Below are 27,784 nucleotides of genomic sequence, written 5' to 3'. Positions count from 1 at the left end.
ACCCCAACATCAGACATCGACAGTGACCCCAACATCAGACATCGACAGTGACCCCAACATCAGACATCGACAGGGATCCCTCAACATCAGACATTGACCCCCAACATCAGACATCGACAGTGACCCCAACATCAGACATCGACAGTGACCCCAATATCAGACATCGACTGTGACCCCAACATCAGACATCGACAGTGACCCCAACATCAGACATCGACAGTGACCCCAACATCAGAAATCGTCAGTGACCTCAAGATCAGACATCGACAGGGACCCCAACATCAGACATGGACAGTGAACCCAACATCAGACATTGACCCCCAACATCAGACATCGACAGTGACCCCAACATCAGACATCGACAGGGAACCCCAACATCAGACATTGATAGTTACCCCAAAATCAGACGTCGACAGTCACCCCAATATCAGACATTGACCTCCAACATCAGTCATCGACAGTGACCCCAACATCAGACATCGACAGTGACCCCAACATCAGACATCGACAGTGACCCCAACATCAGACATCGATAGTGACCCCCAACATCAGACATCGACAGTGACCCCAACATCAGACATCGACAGTGACCCCAACATCAGACATCGACAGTGCCCCCAACATCAGACATTGACCCCCAACCTCAGACATCGGCAGTGACCCCAACATCAGACATTGACAGTGACCCCTACATCAGACATTGACAGTGACCCCAACATCAGACATTGAGAGTGACCCCAACATCAGACATCGACAGTGACACCAACATCAGACATCGACATTGACCCCAACATCAGACATCGACAGGGACCCCAACATCAGACATTGACAGTGACCCCAACATCAGACATTGAGAGTGACCCCAACATCAGACATTGACAGTGTCCCCAACATCAGACATCGGCAGTGACCCCAACATCAGACATCGACAGTGACCCCAACATCAGACATCGACAGGGGCCCCCCCAACATCAGACATCGACAGTGACCCCAACATCAGACATTGACAGTGACCCCAACATCAGACATCGACAGTGACCCCAACATCAGACATTGACAGTGACCCCAACATCAGACATCGACAGTGCCCCCTAACATCAGACATTGACCCCCAACATCAGATATCGACAGTGACCCCAACATCAGACATCGACAGTGAACCCAACATCAGACATCGACAGTGACCCCAACATCAGACATTGACAGTGTCCCCAACATCAGACATCGACAGTGACCCCAACATCAGACATCGACAGTGACCCCAACATCAGACATTGACAGTGTCCCCAACATCAGACATCGACAGTGACCCCAACATCAGACATTGACAGTGACCCCAACATCATACATCGAGAGTGACCCCCAACATCAGACATTGACCCCCAACATCAGACATCGACAGTGACCCCCCAACATCAGACATCGACAGTGACCCCAACATCAGACATCGATAGGGACCCCAACATCAGACATCGACAGTGACCCCAACATCAGACATCGACAGTGACCCCAACATCAGACATCGACAGTGACCCCAACATCAGACATCGACAGAGGCCCCCCCAACATCAGATATTGACAGGGCCCCCCCAACATCAGACATCGACAGGGCCCCCCCAACATCAGACATCTACAGTGACCACAACATCAGACATTGACAGTGACCCCAACATCAGACTTTGACAGGGGCCCCCCAACATCAAACATCGACAGGGGTCCCCGCAACATCAGACATTGACAGTGACCGCAACATCAGATATCGACAGTGACCCCAACATCAGACATCGACAGGGGCCCGCCCAACATCAGATATTGACAGGGCCCCACCAACATCAGACATCGACAGGGCCCCCCCAACATCAGACATCGACAGTGACCCCTATATCAGACATTGACAGTGACCCCAACATCAGTCATCGACAGGGGCCCTCCAACATCAGACATCGACAGTGACCCCAACATCAGACGTCCGATATCGACCCCCAATATCAGACATTGACAGTGACACCAACATCAGACATCGACAGGGGCCCCCAACATCAGACATCGACAGTGAACCCAACATCAGACATCGACAGTGACCCCAACATCAGACATTGACAGTGACCACAACATCAGACTTTGACAGTGACCCCAACATCAGAGATTGACAGTGACCCCAACATCAGACATTGACAGTGACCCCAACATCAGACATAGACAGTGACCCCAACATCAGACATCGACAGTGACCCCAACATCAGACATCGACAGGGACCCCTCAAAATCAGACATCGACAGTGACCCCCAACATCAGACATCGACAGTGACCCCAACATCAGACATCGACAGTGACCCCAGCATCAGACATCGACAGTGACCCGAACATCAGACATTGACCCCCAACATCAGACATCGACAGTGACCCCCAACATCAGACATCGACAGTGACCCCAACATCAGACATTGACCTCAAACATCAGGCATCGACAGTGACCCCCAACATCAGACATCGACAGTGACCCCAACATCAGACATTGAGAGTGACCCCAACATCAGACATTGACAGTGACCCCAACATCAGACATCGACAGTGACCCCCAACATCAGACATCGACAGTGACCCCCAATATCAGACATCGACAGGGGCCCCCCAACATCAGACATCGACTGTGGCCACAACATCAGACATCGACAGGGGCCCCCAAGCATCAGACATCGACAGTGACACAAACATCAGACATCGACAGGGACCCCAACGTCAGACATCGACAGTGACCCCAACATCAGACATCGAAAGTGACCCCAACATCAGACATTGACAGTGACCCCAACATCAGACATCGACAGTGACCCCAACATCAGACATTGACAGTGACCCCAACATCAGACATTGACCCCCAACATCAGACTTCGACAGTGACCCCAACATCATACATCTACAGGGGCCGCAACATCAGACATTGACAGTGACCCCAACATCAGACATCCACAGTGACCCCAACATCAGACATTGACAGTGACCCCAACATCAGACATTGAGAGCGACCTCCAACATCAGCCATCGACAGTGACCCCAACATCAGACATTGACAGTGACCCGAACAACAGACATCGACAGTGAACCCAACATCAGATATTGACAGTGACCCCAACATCAGACATTGACAGTGACCCCAACATCAGACATTGACAGTGACCCCAACATCAGACATCGACAGTGACCCCAACATCAGAGATCGACTGTGACCCCCAACATCAGACATCGACAGGGGCCCCCCAACATCTGACATCGACAGTGACCCCCAACATCAGACATCGACAGTGACCCCAACATTAGACATCGATAGTGACCCCAGCATCAGACATCGACAGTGACCCGAACATCCGACAGTGACCCCCAACATCAGACATCGACAGTGACCCCCAATATCAGACATCGACAGTGACCCCAACATCAGACATTGACCTCCAACATCAGACATCGAAAGTGACCCCCAACATCAGACATCGACAGTGACCCCAACATCAGACATTGACAGTGACCCCAACATCAGACATTGACAGTGACCCCAACATCAGACATCGACAGTGACCCCCAACATCGGACATCGACAGTGACCCCCAACATCAGACATCGACAGTGACCTCAACATCAGACATCGACAGGGGCCCCCCAACATCAGACATCGACAGTGACCCCAACATCAGACATCGACAGGGGCCCCCAAACATCAGACATCGACAGTGACCCAAACATCAGACATTGACAGGGACCCCAACATCAGACATCGACAGTGACCCCAACATCAGACATCGACAGTGACCCCAACATCAGACATCGACAGGGTCCCCAACATCAGACATCGATAGTGACCCCAACATCAGACATCGACTGTGATCCCCAACATCAGACATCGACAAGGGCCCCCCCAACATCAGACATTGACAGTGACCCCAACATCAGACATCGACAGTGACCCCAACATCAGACATTGAAAGTGACCCCAACATCAGACATCGACAGTGACCGCAACATCAGACATCGACAGTGACCCCAACATCAGACATTGATCGTGACCCCAACATCAGACATCGGACATCGACAGTGACCCCAACATCAGAGATCAGACATCGACCCCCATCATCAAACATCGACTGGGACCCCCTGACATCAGACATTGTCCCCCAACATCAGACATCGAGAGTGGCCCCAACTTCAGACATCGACAGGGGCCCCAACATCAGACATTGACAGTGACCCCAATATCAGACATCGACAGTGACCGCAAAATCAGACATTGACAGTGACCCCAATATCAGACATTGAAAGCGACCTCCAACATCAGACATTGACAGTGACCCCAACATCAGACATCGACAGTGACCCCAACATCAGACATAGACAGTGACCCCAACATCAGACATCGACAGTGACCCTCAACATCAGACATCGACAGTGACCCCCAACATCAGACATCGACAGTGACCCCAGCATCAAACATCGAGAGTGACCCCAACATCAGACATTGACAGTGACCCCAACATCAGACATCGACAGTGTCCCCAACATCAGACATCGACAGTGACCCCAACGTCAGACATCAACAGTGACCCCAACATCAGACATTGACAGTGACCCCAACATCAGACATCGACAGTTACCCACAACATCAGACAGTGACAGTGACCCCAGTATCAGACATCGTCAGTGATCTCAACATCAGACATTGACAGTGACCCCAACATCAGACATCGACAGGGATCCCTCAACATCAGACATTGACCCCCAACATCAGACATCGACAGTGACCCCAACATCAGACATCGACAGTGACCCCAATATCAGACATCGACAGTGACCCCAACATCAGACATCGACAGTGACCCCAACATCAGACATCGACAGTGACCCCCAACATCAGACATCAACAGTGACCCCAACATCAGACATCGACAGTGACCCCAACATCAGACATCGACAGGGACCCCAACATCAGACATTGAGAGTGACCCCAACATTAGACATCGACAGTGACCCCAACATCAGACATCGACAGGGGCCCCAACATCAGATATCGACAGTGACCCCCAACATCAGACATCGACAGTGACCCCAACATCAGACATCGACAGTGACCCCAACATCAGAAATCGTCAGTGACCTCAAGATCAGACATCGACAGGGACCCCAACATCAGACATGGACAGTGACCCCAACATCAGACATTGACCCCCAACATCAGACATCGACAGTGACCCCAACATCAGACATCGACAGGGACCCCCCAACATCAGACATTGATAGTTACCCCAAAATCAGACGTCGACAGTCTCCCCAATATCAGACATTGACTCCCAACATCACACATCGACAGGAACCCCCCAACATCTGACATTGACCCCCAACATCAGTCGTCGACAGTGACCCCAACATCAGACATCGACAGTGACCCCAACATCAGACATCGACAGTGACCCCAACATCAGACATCGATAGTGACCCCCAACATCAGACATCGACAGTGACCCCAACATCAGACATCGACAGTGACCCCAACATCAGACATCGACAGTGCCCCCAACATCAGACATTGACCCCCAACATCAGACATCGGCAGTGACCCCAACATCAGACATTGACAGTGACCCCAACATCAGATATTGACAGTGACACCAACATCAGACATTGTCAGTGACCCCAACATCAGACATCGACAGTGACCCCAACATCAGACATCGACAGTGACCCCAACATCAGACATCGACAGGGACCCCAACATCAGACATTGACAGTCACCCCAACATCAGACATTGACAGTGACCCCAACATCAGACATCGACAGTGACCCCAACATCAGACATCGACAGGGACCCCCCCAACATCAGACATCGACAGTGACCCCATCATCAGACATCGACAGGGACCCCCCAACATCAGACATCGAGAGTGACCCCAACATCAGACATCGACAGTGACCCCAAAATCAGACATCGACAGTGACCCCAACATCAGACATCGACAGGGGCCCCCCCAACATCAGACATCGACAGTGACCCCAACATCAGACATTGACAGTGACCCCAACATCAGACATCGACAGTGACCCCAACATCAGACATTGACAGTGAACCCAACATCAGACATCGACAGTGACCGCAAACATCAGACATTGACCCCCAACATCAGACATCGACAGTGACCCCAACATCAGACATCGACAGTGACCCCAACATCAGACATCGACAGTGCCCCCAACATCAGACATTGACCCCCAACATCAGACATCGATAGGAACCCCCCAACATCTGACATTGACCCCAAACATCAGTCGTCGACAGTGACCCCAACATCAGACATCGACAGTGACCCCAACATCAGACATCGACAGTGACCCCAACATCAGACATCGATAGTGACCCCCAACATCAGACATCGAAAGTGACCCCAACATCAGACATCGACAGTGACCCCAACATCAGACATCGACAGTGCCCCCAACATCAGACATTGACCCCCAACATCAGACATCGGCAGTGACCCCAACATCAGACATTGACAGTGACCCCAACATCAGATATTGACAGTGACACCAACATCAGACATTGACAGTGACCCCAACATCAGACATCGACAGTGACCCCAACATCAGACATCGACAGTGACCCCAACATCAGACATCGACAGGGACCCCAACATCAGACATTGACAGTCACCCCAACATCAGACATTGACAGTGACCCCAACATCAGACATCGACAGTGACCCCAACATCAGACATCGACAGGGACCCCCCCAACATCAGACATCGACAGTGACCCCATCATCAGACATCGACAGGGACCCCCCAACATCAGACATCGACAGTGACCCCAACATCAGACATCGACAGTGACCCCAAAATCAGACATCGACAGTGACCCCAACATCAGACATCGACAGGGGCCCCCCCAACATCAGACATCGACAGTGACCCCAACATCAGACATTGACAGTGACCCCAACATCAGACATCGACAGTGACCCCAACATCAGACATTGACAGTGAACCCAACATCAGACATCGACAGTGACCCCAAACATCAGACATTGACCCCCAACATCAGACATCGACAGTGACCCCAACATCAGACATCGACAGTGACCCCAACATCAGACATCGACAGTGACCCCAACATCAGACATCGACAGTGACCCCAACATCAGACATTGACAGTGACCCCAACATCAGACATCGACAGTGACCCCAACATCAGACATTGACAGTGTCCCCAACATCAGACATCGACAGGGGCCCCCCCAACATCAGATATTGACAGGGCCCCCCCAACATCAGACATCGACAGGGCCCCCCCAACATCAGACATCTACAGTGACCCCAACATCAGACATTGACAGTGACCCCAACATCAGACTTTGACAGGGGCCCCCCAACATCAAACATCGACAGGGATCCCCGCAAAATCAGACATTGACAGTGACCCCAACATCAGATATCGACAGTGACCCCAACATCAGACATCGACAGGGGCCCGCCCAACATCAGATATTGACAGGGCCCCACCAACATCAGACATCGACAGGGCCCCCCCAACATCAGACATCGACAGTGACCCCTATATCAGACATTGACAGTGACCCCAACATCAGTCATCGACAGGGGCCCTCCAACATCAGACATCGACAGTGACCCCAACATCAGACGTCCGATATCGACCCCCAATATCAGACATTGACAGTGACACCAACATCAGACATCGACAGGGGCCCCCAACATCAGACATCGACAGTGACCCCAACATCAGACATCGACAGTGACCCCAACATCAGACATTGACAGTGACCACAACATCAGACTTTGACAGTGACCCCAACATCAGAGATTGACAGTGACCCCAACATCAGACATTGACAGTGACCCCAACATCAGACATAGACAGTGACCCCAACATCAGACATCGACAGTGACCCCAACATCAGACATCGACAGGGACCCCTCAAAATCAGACATCGACAGTGACCCCCAACATCAGACATCGACAGTGACCCCAACATCAGACATCGACAGTGACCCCAGCATCAGACATCGACAGTGACCCGAACATCAGACATTGACCCCCAACATCAGACATCGACAGTGACCCCCAACATCAGACATCGACAGTGACCCCAACATCAGACATTGACCTCAAACATCAGGCATCGACAGTGACCCCCAACATCAGACATCGACAGTGACCCCAACATCAGACATTGAGAGTGACCCCAACATCAGACATTGACAGTGACCCCAACATCAGACATCGACAGTGACCCCCAACATCAGACATCGACAGTGACCCCCAATATCAGACATCGACAGGGGCCCCCCAACATCAGACATCGACTGTGGCCACAACATCAGACATCGACAGGGGCCCCCAAGCATCAGACATCAACAGTGACACAAACATCAGACATCGACAGGGACCCCAACATCAGACATCGACAGTGACCCCAACATCAGACATCGAAAGTGACCCCAACATCAGACATTGACAGTGACCCCAACATCAGACATCGACAGTGACCCCAACATCAGACATTGAGAGTGACCCCAACATCAGACATTGACCCCCAACATCAGACTTCGACAGTGACCCCAACATCATACATCGACAGGGGCCGCAACATCAGACATTGACAGTGACCCCAACATCAGACATCCACAGTGACCCCAACATCAGACATTGACAGTGACCCCAACATCAGACATTGAGAGCGACCTCCAACATCAGCCATCGACAGTGACCCCAACATCAGACATTGACAGTGACCCGAACAACAGACATCGACAGTGAACCCAACATCAGATATTGACAGTGACCCCAACATCAGACATTGAAAGTGACCCCAACATCAGACATTGACAGTGACCCCAACATCAGACATCGACAGTGACCCCAACATCAGAGATCGACTGTGACCCCCAACATCAGACATCGACAGGGGCCCCCCAACATCTGACATCGACAGTGACCCCCAACATCAGACATCGACAGTGACCCCAACATTAGACATCGATAGTGACCCCAGCATCAGACATCGACAGTGACCCGAACATCCGACATTGACCCCCAACATCAGACATCGACAGTGACCCCCAATATCAGACATCGACAGTGACCCCAACATCAGACATTGACCTCCAACATCAGACATCGAAAGTGACCCCCAACATCAGACATCGACAGTGACCCCAACATCAGACATTGACAGTGACCCCAACATCAGACATTGACAGTGACCCCAACATCAGACATCGACAGTGACCCCCAACATCAGACATCGACAGTGACCCCCAACATCAGACATCGACAGTGACCTCAACATCAGACATCGACAGGGGCCCCCCAACATCAGACATCGACAGTGACCCCAACATCAGACATCGACAGGGGCCCACAAACATCAGACATCGACAGTGACCCAAACATCAGACATTGACAGGGACCCCAACATCAGACATCGACAGTGACCCCAACATCAGACATCGACAGTGACCCCAACATCAGACATCGACAGGGTCCCCAACATCAGACATCGATAGTGACCCCAACATCAGACATCGACTGTGATCCCCAACATCAGACATCGACAAGGGCCCCCCCAACATCAGACATTGACAGTGACCCCAACATCAGACATCGACAGTGACCCCAACATCAGACATTGAAAGTGACCCCAACATCAGACATCGACAGTGACCGCAACATCAGACATCGACAGTGACCCCAACATCAGACATTGATCGTGACCCCAACATCAGACATCGGACATCGACAGTGACCCCAACATCAGAGATCAGACATCGACCCCCATCATCAAACATCGACTGGGACCCCCTGACATCAGACATTGTCCCCCAACATCAGACATCGAGAGTGACCCCAACTTCAGACATCGACAGGGGCCCCAACATCAGACATTGACAGTGACCCCAATATCAGACATCGACAGTGACCGCAAAATCAGACATTGACAGTGACCCCAATATCAGACATTGAAAGCGACCTCCAACATCAGACATTGACAGTGACCCCAACATCAGACATCGACAGTGACCCCAACATCAGACATAGACAGTGACCCCAACATCAGACATCGACAGTGACCCTCAACATCAGACATCGACAGTGACCCCCAACATCAGACATCGACAGTGACCCCAGCATCAAACATCGAGAGTGACCCCAACATCAGACATTGACAGTGACCCCAACATCAGACATCGACAGTGTCCCCAACATCAGACATCGACAGTGACCCCAACGTCAGACATCAACAGTGACCCCAACATCAGACATTGACAGTGACCCCAACATCAAACATCGACAGTTACCCACAACATCAGACAGTGACAGTGACCCCAGTATCAGACATCGTCAGTGATCTCAACATCAGACATTGACAGTGACCCCAACATCAGACATCGACAGGGATCCCTCAACATCAGACATTGACCCCCAACATCAGACATCGACAGTGACCCCAACATCAGACATCGACAGTGACCCCAATATCAGACATCGACAGTGACCCCAACATCAGACATCGACAGTGACCCCAACATCAGACATCGACAGTGACCCCCAACATCAGACATCAACAGTGACCCCAACATCAGACATCGACAGTGATCCCAACATCAGACATCGACAGGGACCCCAACATCAGACATTGAGAGTGACCCCAACATTAGACATCGACAGTGACCCCAACATCAGACATCGACAGGGGCCCCAACATCAGATATCGACAGTGACCCCCAACATCAGACATCGACAGTGACCCCAACATCAGACATCGACAGTGACCCCAACATCAGAAATCGTCAGTGACCTCAAGATCAGACATCGACAGGGACCCCAACATCAGACATGGACAGTGACCCCAACATCAGACATTGACCCCCAACATCAGACATCGACAGTGACCCCAACATCAGACATCGACAGGGACCCCCCAACATCAGACATTGATAGTTACCCCAAAATCAGACGTCGACAGTCTCCCCAATATCAGACATTGACCCCCAACATCACACATCGACAGGAACCCCCCAACATCTGACATTGACCCCCAACATCAGTCGTCGACAGTGACCCCAACATCAGACATCGACAGTGACCCCAACATCAGACATCGACAGTGACCCCAACATCAGACATCGATAGTGACCCCCAACATCAGACATCGACAGTGACCCCAACATCAGACATCGACAGTGACCCCAACATCAGACATCGACAGTGCCCCCAACATCAGACATTGACCCCCAACATCAGACATCGGCAGTGACCACAACATCAGACATTGACAGTGACCCCAACATCAGATATTGACAGTGACACCAACATCAGACATTGTCAGTGACCCCAACATCAGACATCGACAGTGACCCCAACATCAGACATCGACAGTGACCCCAACATCAGACATCGACAGGGACCCCAACATCAGACATTGACAGTCACCCCAACATCAGACATTGACAGTGACCCCAACATCAGACATCGACAGTGACCCCAACATCAGACATCGACAGGGACCCCCCCAACATCAGACATCGACAGTGACCCCATCATCAGACATCGACAGGGACCCCCCAACATCAGACATCGAGAGTGACCCCAACATCAGACATCGACAGTGACCCCAAAATCAGACATCGACAGTGACCCCAACATCAGACATCGACAGGGGCCCCCCCAACATCAGACATCGACAGTGACCCCAACATCAGACATTGACAGTGACCCCAACATCAGACATCGACAGTGACCCCAACATCAGACATTGACAGTGAACCCAACATCAGACATCGACAGTGACCGCAAACATCAGACATTGACCCCCAACATCAGACATCGACAGTGACCCCAACATCAGACATCGACAGTGACCCCAACATCAGACATCGACAGTGCCCCCAACATCAGACATTGACCCCCAACATCAGACATCGATAGGAACCCCCCAACATCTGACATTGACCCCAAACATCAGTCGTCGACAGTGACCCCAACATCAGACATCGACAGTGACCCCAACATCAGACATCGACAGTGACCCCAACATCAGACATTGACAGTGAACCCAACATCAGACATCGACAGTGACCCCAACATCAGACATTGACAGTGAACCCAACATCAGACATCGACAGTGACCCCAAACATCAGACAATGACCCCCAACATCAGACATCGACAGTGACCCCAACATCAGACATCGACAGTGACCCCAACATCAGACATCGACAGTGACCCCAACATCAGACATCGACAGTGACCCCAACATCAGACATTGACAGTGACCCCAACATCAGACATCGACAGTGACCCCAACATCAGACAATGACAGTGTCCCCGACATCAGACATCGGCAGTGACCCCAACATCAGACATTGACAGTGACCCCAACATCATACATCGATAGGGACCCCAACATCAGACATCGACAGTGACCCCAACATTAGACATCGACAGTGACCCCCCAACATCACACATCGACAGGGGCCCCCCAACATCAGACATCGACAGTGACCCCAACATCAGACATTGACAGTGACCCCAACATCAGACTTCGACAGGGGCCCCCCAACATCAAACATCGACAGGGGCCCCCCCAACATCAGACATTGACAGTGACCCCAACATCAGATAGCGACAGTGACCCCAACATCAGACATCGACAGGGGCCCCCCCAACATCAGATATTGACAGGGCCCCACCAACATCAGACAACGACAGGGCCCCCCCAACATCAGACATCGACAGTGACCCCAACACCAGACATTGACAATGACCCCAACATCAGTCATCGACAGGGGCCCTCCAACATCAGACATCGACAGTGACCCCAACATCAGACGTCCGATATCGACCCCCAACATCAGACATTGACAGTGACACCAACATCAGATATTGACAGGGCCCCACCAACATCAGACAACGACAGGGCCCCCCCAACATCAGACATCGACAGTGACACCAACACCAGACATTGACAATGACCCCAACATCAGTCATCGACAGGGGCCCTCCAACATCAGACATCGACAGTGACCCCAACATCAGACGTCCGATATCGACCCCCAACATCAGAGATCGACTGTGACCCCCAACATCAGACATCGACAGGGGCCCCCCTAACATCAGACATCGACAGTGACCCCAACATCAGACATCGACAGTGACCCCAACATCAGACATCGACAGTGACCCCAGCATCAGACATTGACCCCCAACATCAGACATCGACAGTGACCCCCAAAATCAGACATCGACAGTGACCCCAACATCAGACATTGACCTCCAACATCAGATATCGACAGTAACCCCAACATCAGACATTGACAGTGACCCCAACATCAGACATCGACAGTGACCCCCAACATCAGACATCGACAGTGACCCCAACATCAGACATCGACAGTGACCCCAGCATCAGACATTGACAGTGACCCCAACATCAGATATCGACAGTGACCACCAACATCAGACATCGACAGTGACCCCCAACATCAGACATCGACAGGGGCCCCCCAACATCAGACATCGACAGTGACCACAACATCAGACATCGACAGGGGCCCCCAAGCATCAGACATCGACAGTGACCCAAACATCAGACTTCGACAGGGACCCCAACATCAGACATCGACTGTGACCCCAACATCAGACATCGACAGGGACCCCCCAACATCAGACATCGACAGTGACCCCAACATAAGACATCGACAGTGACCCCAACATCAGACATCGACCCCCAACATCAGACATCGGCAGTGACCCCAACATCAGACATTGACAGTGACCCCAACATCAGACATTGACAGTGACCCCAACATCAGACATCGACAGTGACCCCAACATCAGACATCGACAGTGAACCCAACATCAGACATCGACAGGGACCCCAACATCAGACATTGACAGTCACCCCAACATCAGACATTGACAGTGACCCCAACATCAGACATCGACAGTGAACCCAACATCACACTTCGACAGGGACCCCCCCAACATCAGACATCGACAGTGACCCCAACATCAGACATCGACAGGGACCCCCCAACATCAGACATCGACAGTGACCCCAACATCAGACATCGACAGTGACCCCAACATCAGACATCGACAGTGACCCCAACATCAGACATCGACAGGGGCCCCCCCAACATCAGACATCGACAGTGACCCCAACATCAGACATTGACAGTGACCCCAACATCAGACATCGACAGTGACCCCAACATCAGACATTGACAGTGACCCCAACATCAGACATCGACAGTGACCCCCAACATCAGACATCGACAGTGACCCCAACATCAGACATCGACAGTGATCCCAACATCAGACATCGACAGTGACCCCAACATCAGACATCGACAGTGACCCCAACATCAGACATTGACAGTGACTCCAACATCAGAAATCGACAGTGACCCCAACATCAGACATTGACAGTGTCCCCAACATCAGACATCGGCAGTGACCCCAACATCAGACATTGACAGTGACCCCAACATCAGACATCGAGAGTGACCCCCAACATCAGACATTGACCCCCAACATCAGACATCGACAGTGACACCCTAACATGAGACATCGACAGTGACCCCAACATCAGACATCGATAGGGACCCCAACATCAGACATCGACAGTGACCCCAAAATCAGATATCGACAGTGACCCCAACATCAGACATTGACAGTGACCCCAACATCAGACTTTGACTGGGGCCCCCCAACATCAAACATCGACAGGGGCCCCCCCAACATCAGACATTGACAGTGACCCCAACATCAGATATCGACAGTGACCCCAACATCATACATCGACAGGGGCCCCCCCAACATCAGATATTGACAGGGCCCCACCAACATCAGACATCGACAGGGCCCCCCCAACATCAGACATCGACAGTGACCCCTACATCAGACATTGACAGTGACCCCAACATCAGTCATCGACAGGGGCCCTCCAACATCAGACATCGACAGTGACACCAACATCAGACGTCCGATATCGAACCCCAACATCAGACATTGACAGTGACACCAACATCAGACATCGACAGGGGCCCCCAACATCAGACATCGACAGTGACCACAACATCAGACATCGACGGTGACCCCAACATCAGACATTGACAGTGACCACAACATCAGACTTTGACAGTGACCCCAATATCAGACATTGACAGTGACCCCAACATCAGACATTGACAGTGACCCCAACATCAGACATAGACAGTGACCCCAACATCAGACATCGACAGTGACCCCAACATCAGATATCGACAGGGACCCCTCAAAATCAGACATCGACAGTGACCCCAACATCAGAGATCGACTGTGACCCCCAACATCAGACATCGACAGGGGCCCCCCTAACATCAGACATCGACAGTGACCCCCAACATCAGACATCGACAGTGACCCCAACATCAGACATCGACAGTGACCCCAGCATCAGACATCGACAGTGACCCGAACATCAGACATTTGACCCCCAACATCAGACATCGACAGTGACCCCCAACATCAGACATCGACAGTGACCCCAACATCAGACATTGAACTCCAACATCAGACATCGACAGTGACCCCCAACATCAGACATCGACAGTGACCCCCAACATCAGACATCGACAGGGGCCCCCCAACATCAGACATCGACAGTGACCACAACATCAGACATCGACAGGGGCCCCCAAGCATCAGACATCGACAGTGACCCAAACAGCAGACATCGACAGGGAGCACAACATTAGACATCGACAGTGACCCCAACATCAGACATCGACAATGACCCCAACATCAGACATCGACAGTGACCCCAACATTAGACATTGACAGTGACCCCAACATCAGACATCGACAGTGACCCCAACATCAGACATCGACAGTGACCCCAAAATCAGGCATTGATCGTGACCCCAACATCAGACATCGGACATCGACAGTGACCCCAACATCAGAGATCAGACATCGACCCCCAACATCACACATCGACTGGGACCCCCTAACATCAGACATTGTCCCCCAACATCAGACATCGACAGGTGCCCCAACATCAGACATTGACCCCAACATCAGACATCGACAGTGACCGCAACATCAGACATTGACAGTGACCCCAATATCAGACATTGAGAGCGACCTCCAACATCAGACATTGACAGTGACCCTAACATCAGACATCGACAGTGACCCCAACATCAGACATCGACAGTGACCCCAACATCAGACATCGACAGTGACCCCCAACATCAGACATCGACAGTGACCCCAACATCAGACATTGACAGTGACCCAAACATCAGACATTGACCCCCAACATCAGACATCGACAGTGACCCCCAACATCAGACATCGCCAGTGGCCCCAACATCAGACATCGACAGTGACCCCAACATCAGACATCGACAGTGACCCCAACATCAGACATTGACAGTGACCCCAACATCAGACATTGACCCCCAACATCAGACATCGACAGTGACCCCAACATCAGACATCGACAGGGGCTGCAACATCAGACATTGACAGTGACCCCAACATCAGACATCCACAGTGACCCCAACATCAGACATCGACAGTGACCCTAACAACAGACATCGACAGTGACCCCAACATCAGATATTGACAGTGACCCCAACATCAGACATTGACAGTGACCCCAACATCAGACATTGACAGTGACCCCAACATCAGACATCGACTGTGACCCCCAACATCAGACATCGACAGGGGCCCCCCAACATCAGACATCGACAGTGACCCCCAACATCAGACATCGACAGTGACCCCAACATCAGACATCGATAGTGACCCCAGCATCAGACATCGACAGTGACCCGAACATCCGACATTGACCCCCAACATCAGACATTCGACAGTGACCCCCAACATCAGACATCGACAGTGACCCCAACATCAGACATTGACCTCCAACATCAGACATCGAAAGTGACCCCCAACATCAGACATCGACAGTGACCCCAACATCAGACATTGACAGTGACCCCAACATCAGACATTGACAGTGACCCCAACATCAGACATCGACAGTGACCCCCAACATCAGACATCGACAGTGACCCCCAACATCAGACATCGACAGTGACCCCAACATCAGACATCGACAGGGGCCCGCAAACATCTGACATCGACCGTGACCCCAATATCAGACATCGACAGTGACCCCAACATCAGACATCGACAGTGACCCCAACATCAGACATCGACAGGGTCCCCAACATCAGACATCGACAGTGACCCCAACATCAGACATCGACTGTGATCCCCAACATCAGACATCGACAAGGGCACCCCCAACATCAGACCTTGACAGTGACCCCAACATCAGACATCGACAGTGACCCCAACATCAGACATTGAAAGTGACCCCAACATCAGACATCGACAGTGACCCCAACATCAGACATCGACAGTGACCCCAACATCAGACATTGATCGTGACCCCAACATCAGACATCGGACATCGACAGTGACCCCAACATCAGAGATCAGACATCGACCCCCAGCATCAAACATCGACTGGGACCCCCTAACATCAGACATTGTCCCCCAACATCAGACATCGACAGTGACCCCAACATCAGACATCGACAGGGGCCCCAACATCAGACATTGACAGTGACCCCAACATCAGACATCGACAGTGACCGCAACATCAGACATTGACAGTGACCCCAATATCAGACATTGAGAGCGACCTCCAACATCAGACATAGACAGTGACCCCAACATCAGACATCGACAGTGACCCCCAACATCAGACATCGACAGTGACCCCCAACATCAGACATCGACCGTGACCCCAGCATCAAACATCGAGAGTGACCCCAACATCAGACATTGACAGTGACCCCAACATCAGACATCGACAGTGTCCCCAACATCAGACATCGACAGTGACCCCAACGTCAGACATCAACAGTGACCCCAACATCAGACATTGACAGTGACCCCAACATCAGACATCGACAGTTACCCACAACATCAGACAGTGACAGTGACCCCAATATCAGACATCGTCAGTGATCTCAACATCAGACATTGACAGTGACCCCAACATCAGACATCGACAGGGATCCCTCAACATCAGACATTGACCCCCAACATCAGACATCGACAGTGACCCCAACATCAGACATCGACAGTGACCCCAATATCAGACATCGACAGTGACCCCAACATCAGACATCGACAGTGACCCCAACATCAGACATCGACAGTGACCCCCAACATCAGACATCAACAGTGACCCCAACATCAGACATCGACAGTGACCCCAACATCAGACATCGACAGGGACCCCAACATCAGACATTGAGAGTGACCCCAACATCAGACATCGACAGTGACCCCAACATCAGACATCGACAGGGGCCCCAACATCAGATATCGACAGTGACCCCCAACATCAGACATCGACAGTGACCCCAATATCAGACATCGACAGTGACCCCAACATCAGAAATCGTCAGTGACCTCAAGATCAGACATCGACAGGGACCCCAACATCAGACATGGACAGTGACCCCAAAATCAGACATTGACCCCCAACATCAGACATCGACAGTGACCCCCAACATCAGACATCGACAGTGACCCCAACATCAGACATTGACACTGACCCTAACATCAGACATTGACCCCCAACATCAGACATCGACAGTGACCCCCAACATCAGACATCGCCAGTGACCCCAACATCAGACATCGACAGTGACCACAACATCAGACATCGACAGTGACCCCAACATCAGACATTGACAGTGAACCCAACATCAGACATTGACCCCCAACATCAGACATCGACAGTGACCCCAACATCAGACATCGACAGGGGCCGCAACATCAGACATTGACAGTGACCCCAACATCAGACATCCACAGTGACCCCAACATCAGACATTGACAGTGACCCCAACATCAGACATTGAGAGCGACCTCCAACATCAGACATCGACTGTGACCGCAACATCAGACATTGACAGTGACCCTAACAACAGACATCGACAGTGACCCCAACATCAGACATTGAAAGTGACCCCAACATCAGACATCGACAGTGACCCCAACATCAGACATCGACAGTGACCCCAACATCAGACATTGATCGTGACCCCAACATCAGACATCGGACATCGACAGTGACCCCAACATCAGAGATCAGACATCGACCCCCAGCATCAAACATCGACTGGGACCCCCTAACATCAGACATTGTCCCCCAACATCAGACATCGACAGTGACCCCAACATCAGACATCGACAGTGACCCCAACATCAGACATCGACAGTGACCCCAACATCAGACATCGACAGGGTCCCCAACATCAGACATCGACAGTGACCCCAACATCAGACATCGACTGTGATCCCCAACATCAGACATCGACAAGGGCACCCCCAACATCAGACCTTGACAGTGACCCCAACATCAGACATCGACAGTGACCCCAACATCAGACATTGAAAGTGACCCCAACATCAGACATCGACAGTGACCCCAACATCAGACATCGACAGTGACCCCAACATCAGACATTGATCGTGACCCCAACATCAGACATCGGACATCGACAGTGACCCCAACATCAGAGATCAGACATCGACCCCCAGCATCAAACATCGACTGGGACCCCCTAACATCAGACATTGTCCCCCAACATCAGACATCGACAGTGACCCCAACATCAGACATCGACAGGGGCCCCAACATCAGACATTGACAGTGACCCCAACATCAGACATCGACAGTGACCGCAACATCAGACATTGACAGTGACCCCAATATCAGACATTGAGAGCGACCTCCAACATCAGACATAGACAGTGACCCCAACATCAGACATCGACAGTGACCCCCAACATCAGACATCGACAGTGACCCCCAACATCAGACATCGACCGTGACCCCAGCATCAAACATCGAGAGTGACCCCAACATCAGACATTGACAGTGACCCCAACATCAGACATCGACAGTGTCCCCAACATCAGACATCGACAGTGACCCCAACGTCAGACATCAACAGTGACCCCAACATCAGACATTGACAGTGACCCCAACATCAGACATCGACAGTTACCCACAACATCAGACAGTGACAGTGACCCCAATATCAGACATCGTCAGTGATCTCAACATCAGACATTGACAGTGACCCCAACATCAGACATCGACAGGGATCCCTCAACATCAGACATTGACCCCCAACATCAGACATCGACAGTGACCCCAACATCAGACATCGACAGTGACCCCAATATCAGACATCGACAGTGACCCCAACATCAGACATCGACAGTGACCCCAACATCAGACATCGACAGTGACCCCCAACATCAGACATCAACAGTGACCCCAACATCAGACATCGACAGTGACCCCAACATCAGACATCGACAGGGACCCCAACATCAGACATTGAGAGTGACCCCAACATCAGACATCGACAGTGACCCCAACATCAGACATCGACAGGGGCCTCAACATCAGATATCGACAGTGACCCCCAACATCAGACATCGACAGTGACCCCAATATCAGACATCGACAGTGACCCCAACATCAGAAATCGTCAGTGACCTCAAGATCAGACATCGACAGGGACCCCAACATCAGACATGGACAGTGACCCCAAAATCAGACATTGACCCCCAACATCAGACATCGACAGTGACCCCCAACATCAGACATCGACAGTGACCCCAACATCAGACATTGACACTGACCCTAACATCAGACATTGACCCCCAACATCAGACATCGACAGTGACCCCCAACATCAGACATCGCCAGTGACCCCAACATCAGACATCGACAGTGACCACAACATCAGACATCGACAGTGACCCCAACATCAGACATTGACAGTGAACCCAACATCAGACATTGACCCCCAACATCAGACATCGACAGTGACCCCAACATCTGACATCGACAGGGGCCGCAACATCAGACATTGACAGTGACCCCAACATCAGACATCCACAGTGACCCCAACATCAGACATTGACAGTGACCCCAACATCAGACATTGAGAGCGACCTCCAACATCAGACATCGACTGTGACCGCAACATCAGACATTGACAGTGACCCTAACAACAGACATCGACAGTGACCCCAACATCAGATATTGACAGTGACCCCAACATCAGACATTGACAGTGACCCCAACATCAGACATTGACAGTGACCCCAACATCAGACATCGACAGTGACCCCAACATCAGAGATCGCCTGTGACCCCCAACATCAGACATCGACAGGGGCCCCCCAACATCAGACATCGACAGTGACCCCCAACATCAGACATCGACAGTGACCCCAACATCAGACATCGATAGTGACCCCAGCATTAGACATCGACAGTGACCCGAACATCCGACATTGACCCCCAACATCAGACATCGACAGTGACCCCCAACATCAGACATCGACAGTGACCCCAACATCAGACATTGACCTCCAACATCAGACATCGAAAGTGACCCCCAACATCAGACATCGACAGTGACCCCAACATCAGACATTGACAGTGACCCCAACATCAGACATTGACAGTGACCCCAACATCAGACATCGACAGTGACCCCCAACATCAGACATCGACAGTGACCCCCAACATCAGACATCGACAGTGACCCCAACATCAGACATCGACAGGGGACCCCAACATCAGACATCGACAGTGACCCCAACATCAGACATCGACAGGGGCCCCCAAACATCAGACATCGACAGTGACCCAAACATCAGACATCGACAGGGACCCCAACATCAGACATCGACAGTGACCCCCACATCAGACATCGACAGTGACCCCAACATCAGACATCGACAGGGTCCCCAACATCAGACATCGACAGTGACCCCAACATCAGACATCGACTGTGACCCCAACATCAGACATCGACAAGGGCCCCCCCAACATCAGACATTGACAGTGACCCCAACATCAGACATCGACAGTGACCCCAACATCAGACATTGAAAGTGACCCCAACATCAGACATCGACAGTGACCCCAACATCCGACATCGACAGTGACCCCAACATCAGACATTGATCGTGACCCCAACATCAGACATCGGACATCGACAGTGACCCCAACATCAGAGATCAGACATCGACCCCCTGCATCAAACAACGACTGGGACCCCCTAACATCAGACATTGTCCCCCAACATCAGACATCGACAGTGACCCCAACATCAGACATCGACAGGGGCCCCAACATCAGACATTGACAGTGACCCCAACATCAGACATCGACAGTGACCCCAACATCAGACATCGACAGGGGCCCCAACATCAGATATCGACAGTGACCCCAACATCAGACATCGACAGTGACCCCAATATCAGACATCGACAGTGACCCCAACATCAGAAATCGTCAGTGACCTCAAGATCAGATATCGACAGGGACCCCAACATCAGACATGGACAGTGACCCCAACATCAGACATTGACCCCCAACATCAGACATCGACAGTGACCCCCAACATCAGACATCGACAGTGACCCCAACATCAGACATTGACAGTGACCCTAACATCAGACATTGACCCCCAATATCAGACATCGACAGTGACCCCAACATCAGAAATCGTCAGTGACCTCAAGATCAGACATCGACAGGGACCCCAACATCAGACATGGACAGTGACCCCAACATCAGACATTGACCCCCAACATCAGACATCGACAGTGACCCCCAACATCAGACATCGACAGTGACCCCAACATCAGACATTGACACTGACCCTAACATCAGACATTGACCCCCAACATCAGACATCGACAGTGACCCCCAACATCAGACATCGCCAGTGACCCCAACATCAGACATCGACAGTGACCCCAACATCAGACATCGACAGTGACCCCAACATCAGACATTGACCCGCAACATCAGACATCGACAGTGACCCCAACATCAGACATCGACAGGGGCCGCAACATCAGACATTGACAGTGACCCCAACATCAGACATCCACAGTGACCCCAACATCAGACATTGACAGTGACCCCAACATCAGACATTGAGAGCGACCTCCAACATCAGACATCGACAGTGACCCCAACATCAGACATCGACAGGGGACCCCAACATCAGACATCGACAGTGACCCCAACATCAGACATCGACAGGGGCCCCCAAACATCAGACATCGACAGTGACCCAAACATCAGACATCGACAGGGACCCCAACATCAGACATCGACAGTGACCCCCACATCAGACATCGACAGTGACCCCAACATCAGACATCGACAGGGTCCCCAACATCAGACATCGACAGTGACCCCAACATCAGACATCGACTGTGACCCCAACATCAGACATCGACAAGGGCCCCCCCAACATCAGACATTGACAGTGACCCCAACATCAGACATCGACAGTGACCCCAACATCAGACATTGAAAGTGACCCCAACATCAGACATCGACAGTGACCCCAACATCCGACATCGACAGTGACCCCAACATCAGACATTGATCGTGACCCCAACATCAGACATCGGACATCGACAGTGACCCCAACATCAGAGATCAGACATCGACCCCCTGCATCAAACAACGACTGGGACCCCCTAACATCAGACATTGTCCCCCAACATCAGACATCGACAGTGACCCCAACATCAGACATCGACAGGGGCCCCAACATCAGACATTGACAGTGACCCCAACATCAGACATCGACAGTGACCCCAACATCAGACATCGACAGGGGCCCCAACATCAGATATCGACAGTGACCCCAACATCAGACATCGACAGTGACCCCAATATCAGACATCGACAGTGACCCCAACATCAGAAATCGTCAGTGACCTCAAGATCAGATATCGACAGGGACCCCAACATCAGACATGGACAGTGACCCCAACATCAGACATTGACCCGCAACATCAGACATCGACAGTGACCCCAACATCAGACATCGACAGGGGCCGCAACATCAGACATTGACAGTGACCCCAACATCAGACATCCACAGTGACCCCAACATCAGACATTGACAGTGACCCCAACATCAGACATTGAGAGCGACCTCCAACATCAGACATCGACAGTGACCGCAACATCAGACATTGACAGTGACCCGAACAACAGACATCGACAGTGACCCCAACATCAGATATTGACAGTGACCCCAACATCAGACATTGACAGTGACCCCAACATCAGACATTGACAGTGACCCCAACATCAGACATCGACAGTGACCCCAACATCAGAGATCGACTGTGACCCCCAACATCAGACATCGACAGGGGCCCCCCAACATCAGACATCGATAGTGACCCCCAACATCAGACATCGACAGTGACCCCAACATCAGACATCGATAGTGACCCCAGCATCAGACATCGACAGTGACCCGAACATCCGACATTGACCCCCAACATCAGACATCGACAGTGACCCCCAACATCAGACATCGACAGTGACCCCAACATCAGACATTGACCTCCAACATCAGACATCGAAAGTGACCCCCAACATCAGACATCGACAGTGACCCCAACTTCAGACATTGACAGTGACCCTAACATCAGACATTGACCCCCAATATCAGACATCGACAGTGACCCCAACATCAGAAATCGTCAGTGATCTCAAGATCAGACATCGACAGGGACCCCAACATCAGACATGGACAGTGACCCCAACATCAGACATTGACCCCCAACATCAGACATCGACACTGACCCCCAACATCAGACATCGACAGTGACCCCAACATCAGACATTGACAGTGACCCTAACATCAGACATTGACCCCCAACATCACACATCGACAGTGACCCCCAACATCAGACCTCGACAGGGGCCGCAACATCAGACATTGACAGTGACCCCAACATCAGACATCCACAGTGACCCCAACATCAGACATTGACAGTGACCCCAACATCAGACATTGAGAGCGACCTCCAACATCAGACATCGACAGGGACCCCAACATCAGACATTGACAGTCACCCCAACATCAGACATTGACAGTGACCCCAACATCAGACATCGACAGTGAACCCAACATCACACTTCGACAGGGACCCCCCCAACATCAGACATCGACAGTGACCCCAACATCAGACATCGACAGGGACCCCCCAACATCAGACATCGACAGTGACCCCAACATCAGACATCGACAGTGACCCCAACATCAGACATCGACAGTGACCCCAACATCAGACATCGACAGGGGCCCCCCCAACATCAGACATCGACAGTGACCCCAACATCAGACATTGACAGTGACCCCAACATCAGACATCGACAGTGACCCCAACATCAGACATTGACAGTGACCCCAACATCAGACATCGACAGTGACCCCCAACATCAGACATCGACAGTGACCCCAACATCAGACATCGACAGTGATCCCAACATCAGACATCGACAGTGACCCCAACATCAGACATCGACAGTGACCCCAACATCAGACATTGACAGTGACCCCAACATCAGACATCGAGAGTGACCCCCAACATCAGACATTGACCCCCAACATCAGACATCGACAGTGACCCCCTAACATCAGACATCGACAGTGACCCCAACATCAGAGATCGACTGTGACCCCCAACATCAGACATCGACAGGGGCCCCCCAACATCAGACATCGATAGTGACCCCCAACATCAGACATCGACAGTGACCCCAACATCAGACATCGATAGTGACCCCAGCATCAGACATCGACAGTGACCCGAACATCCGACATTGACCCCCAACATCAGACATCGACAGTGACCCGAACATCCGACATTGACCCCCAACATCAGACATCGACAGTGACCCCCAACATCAGACATCGACAGTGACCCCAACATTAGACATTGACCTCCAACATCAGACATCGAAAGTGACCCCCAACATCAGACATCGACAGTGACCCCAACTTCAGACATTGACAGTGACCCTAACATCAGACATTGACCCCCAATATCAGACATCGACAGTGACCCCAACATCAGAAATCGTCAGTGATCTCAAGATCAGACATCGACAGGGACCCCAACATCAGACATGGACAGTGACCCCAACATCAGACATTGACCCCCAACATCAGACATCGACAGTGACCCCCAACATCAGACATCGACAGTGACCCCAACATCAGACATTGACAGTGACCCTAACATCAGACATTGACCCCCAACATCACACATCGACAGTGACCCCCAACATCAGACCTCGACAGGGGCCGCAACATCAGACATTGACAGTGACCCCAACATCAGACATCCACAGTGACCCCAACATCAGACATTGACAGTGACCCCAACATCAGACATTGAGAGCGACCTCCAACATCAGACATCGACAGGGACCCCAACATCAGACATTGACAGTCACCCCAACATCAGACATTGACAGTGACCCCAACATCAGACATCGACAGTGAACCCAACATCACACTTCGACAGGGACCCCCCCAACATCAGACATCGACAGTGACCCCAACATCAGACATCGACAGGGACCCCCCAACATCAGACATCGACAGTGACCCCAACATCAGACATCGACAGTGACCCCAACATCAGACATCGACAGTGACCCCAACATCAGACATCGACAGGGGCCCCCCCAACATCAGACATCGACAGTGACCCCAACATCAGACATTGACAGTGACCCCAACATCAGACATCGACAGTGACCCCAACATCAGACATTGACAGTGACCCCAACATCAGACATCGACAGTGACCCCCAACATCAGACATCGACAGTGACCCCAACATCAGACATCGACAGTGATCCCAACATCAGACATCGACAGTGACCCCAACATCAGACATCGACAGTGACCCCAACATCAGACATTGACAGTGACTCCAACATCAGAAATCGACAGTGACCCCAACATCAGACATTGACAGTGTCCCCAACATCAGACATCGGCAGTGACCCCAACATCAGACATTGACAGTGACCCCAACATCAGACATCGAGAGTGACCCCCAACATCAGACATTGACCCCCAACATCAGACATCGACAGTGACCCCCTAACATGAGACATCGACAGTGACCCCAACATCAGACATCGATAGGGACCCCAACATCAGACATCGACAGTGACCCCAAAATCAGACATCGACAGTGACCCCAACATCAGACATTGACAGTGACCCCAACATCAGACTTTGACTGGGGCCCCCCAACATCAAACATCGACAGGGGCCCCCCCAACATCAGACATTGACAGTGACCCCAACATCAGATATCGACAGTGACCCCAACATCATACATCGACAGGGGCCCCGCCAACATCAGATATTGACAGGGCCCCACCAACATCAGACATCGACAGGGCCCCCCCAACATCAGACATCGACAGTGACCCCTACATCAGACATTGACAGTGACCCCAACATCAGTCATCGACAGGGGCCCTCCAACATCAGACATCGACAGTGACACCAACATCAGACGTCCGATATCGAACCCCAACATCAGACATTGACAGTGACACCAACATCAGACATCGACAGGGGCCCCCAACATCAGACATCGACAGTGACCACAACATCAGACATCGACGGTGACCCCAACATCAGACATTGACAGTGACCACAACATCAGACTTTGACAGTGACCCCAATATCAGACATTGACAGTGACCCCAACATCAGACATTGACAGTGACCCCAACATCAGACATAGACAGT

This window comes from Pristiophorus japonicus, chromosome 11 (assembly GCF_044704955.1).
Source record: "Pristiophorus japonicus isolate sPriJap1 chromosome 11, sPriJap1.hap1, whole genome shotgun sequence".
NCBI lineage: Eukaryota > Metazoa > Chordata > Chondrichthyes > Pristiophoridae > Pristiophorus > Pristiophorus japonicus.
This window is presented reverse-complemented; position numbering follows the sequence as displayed.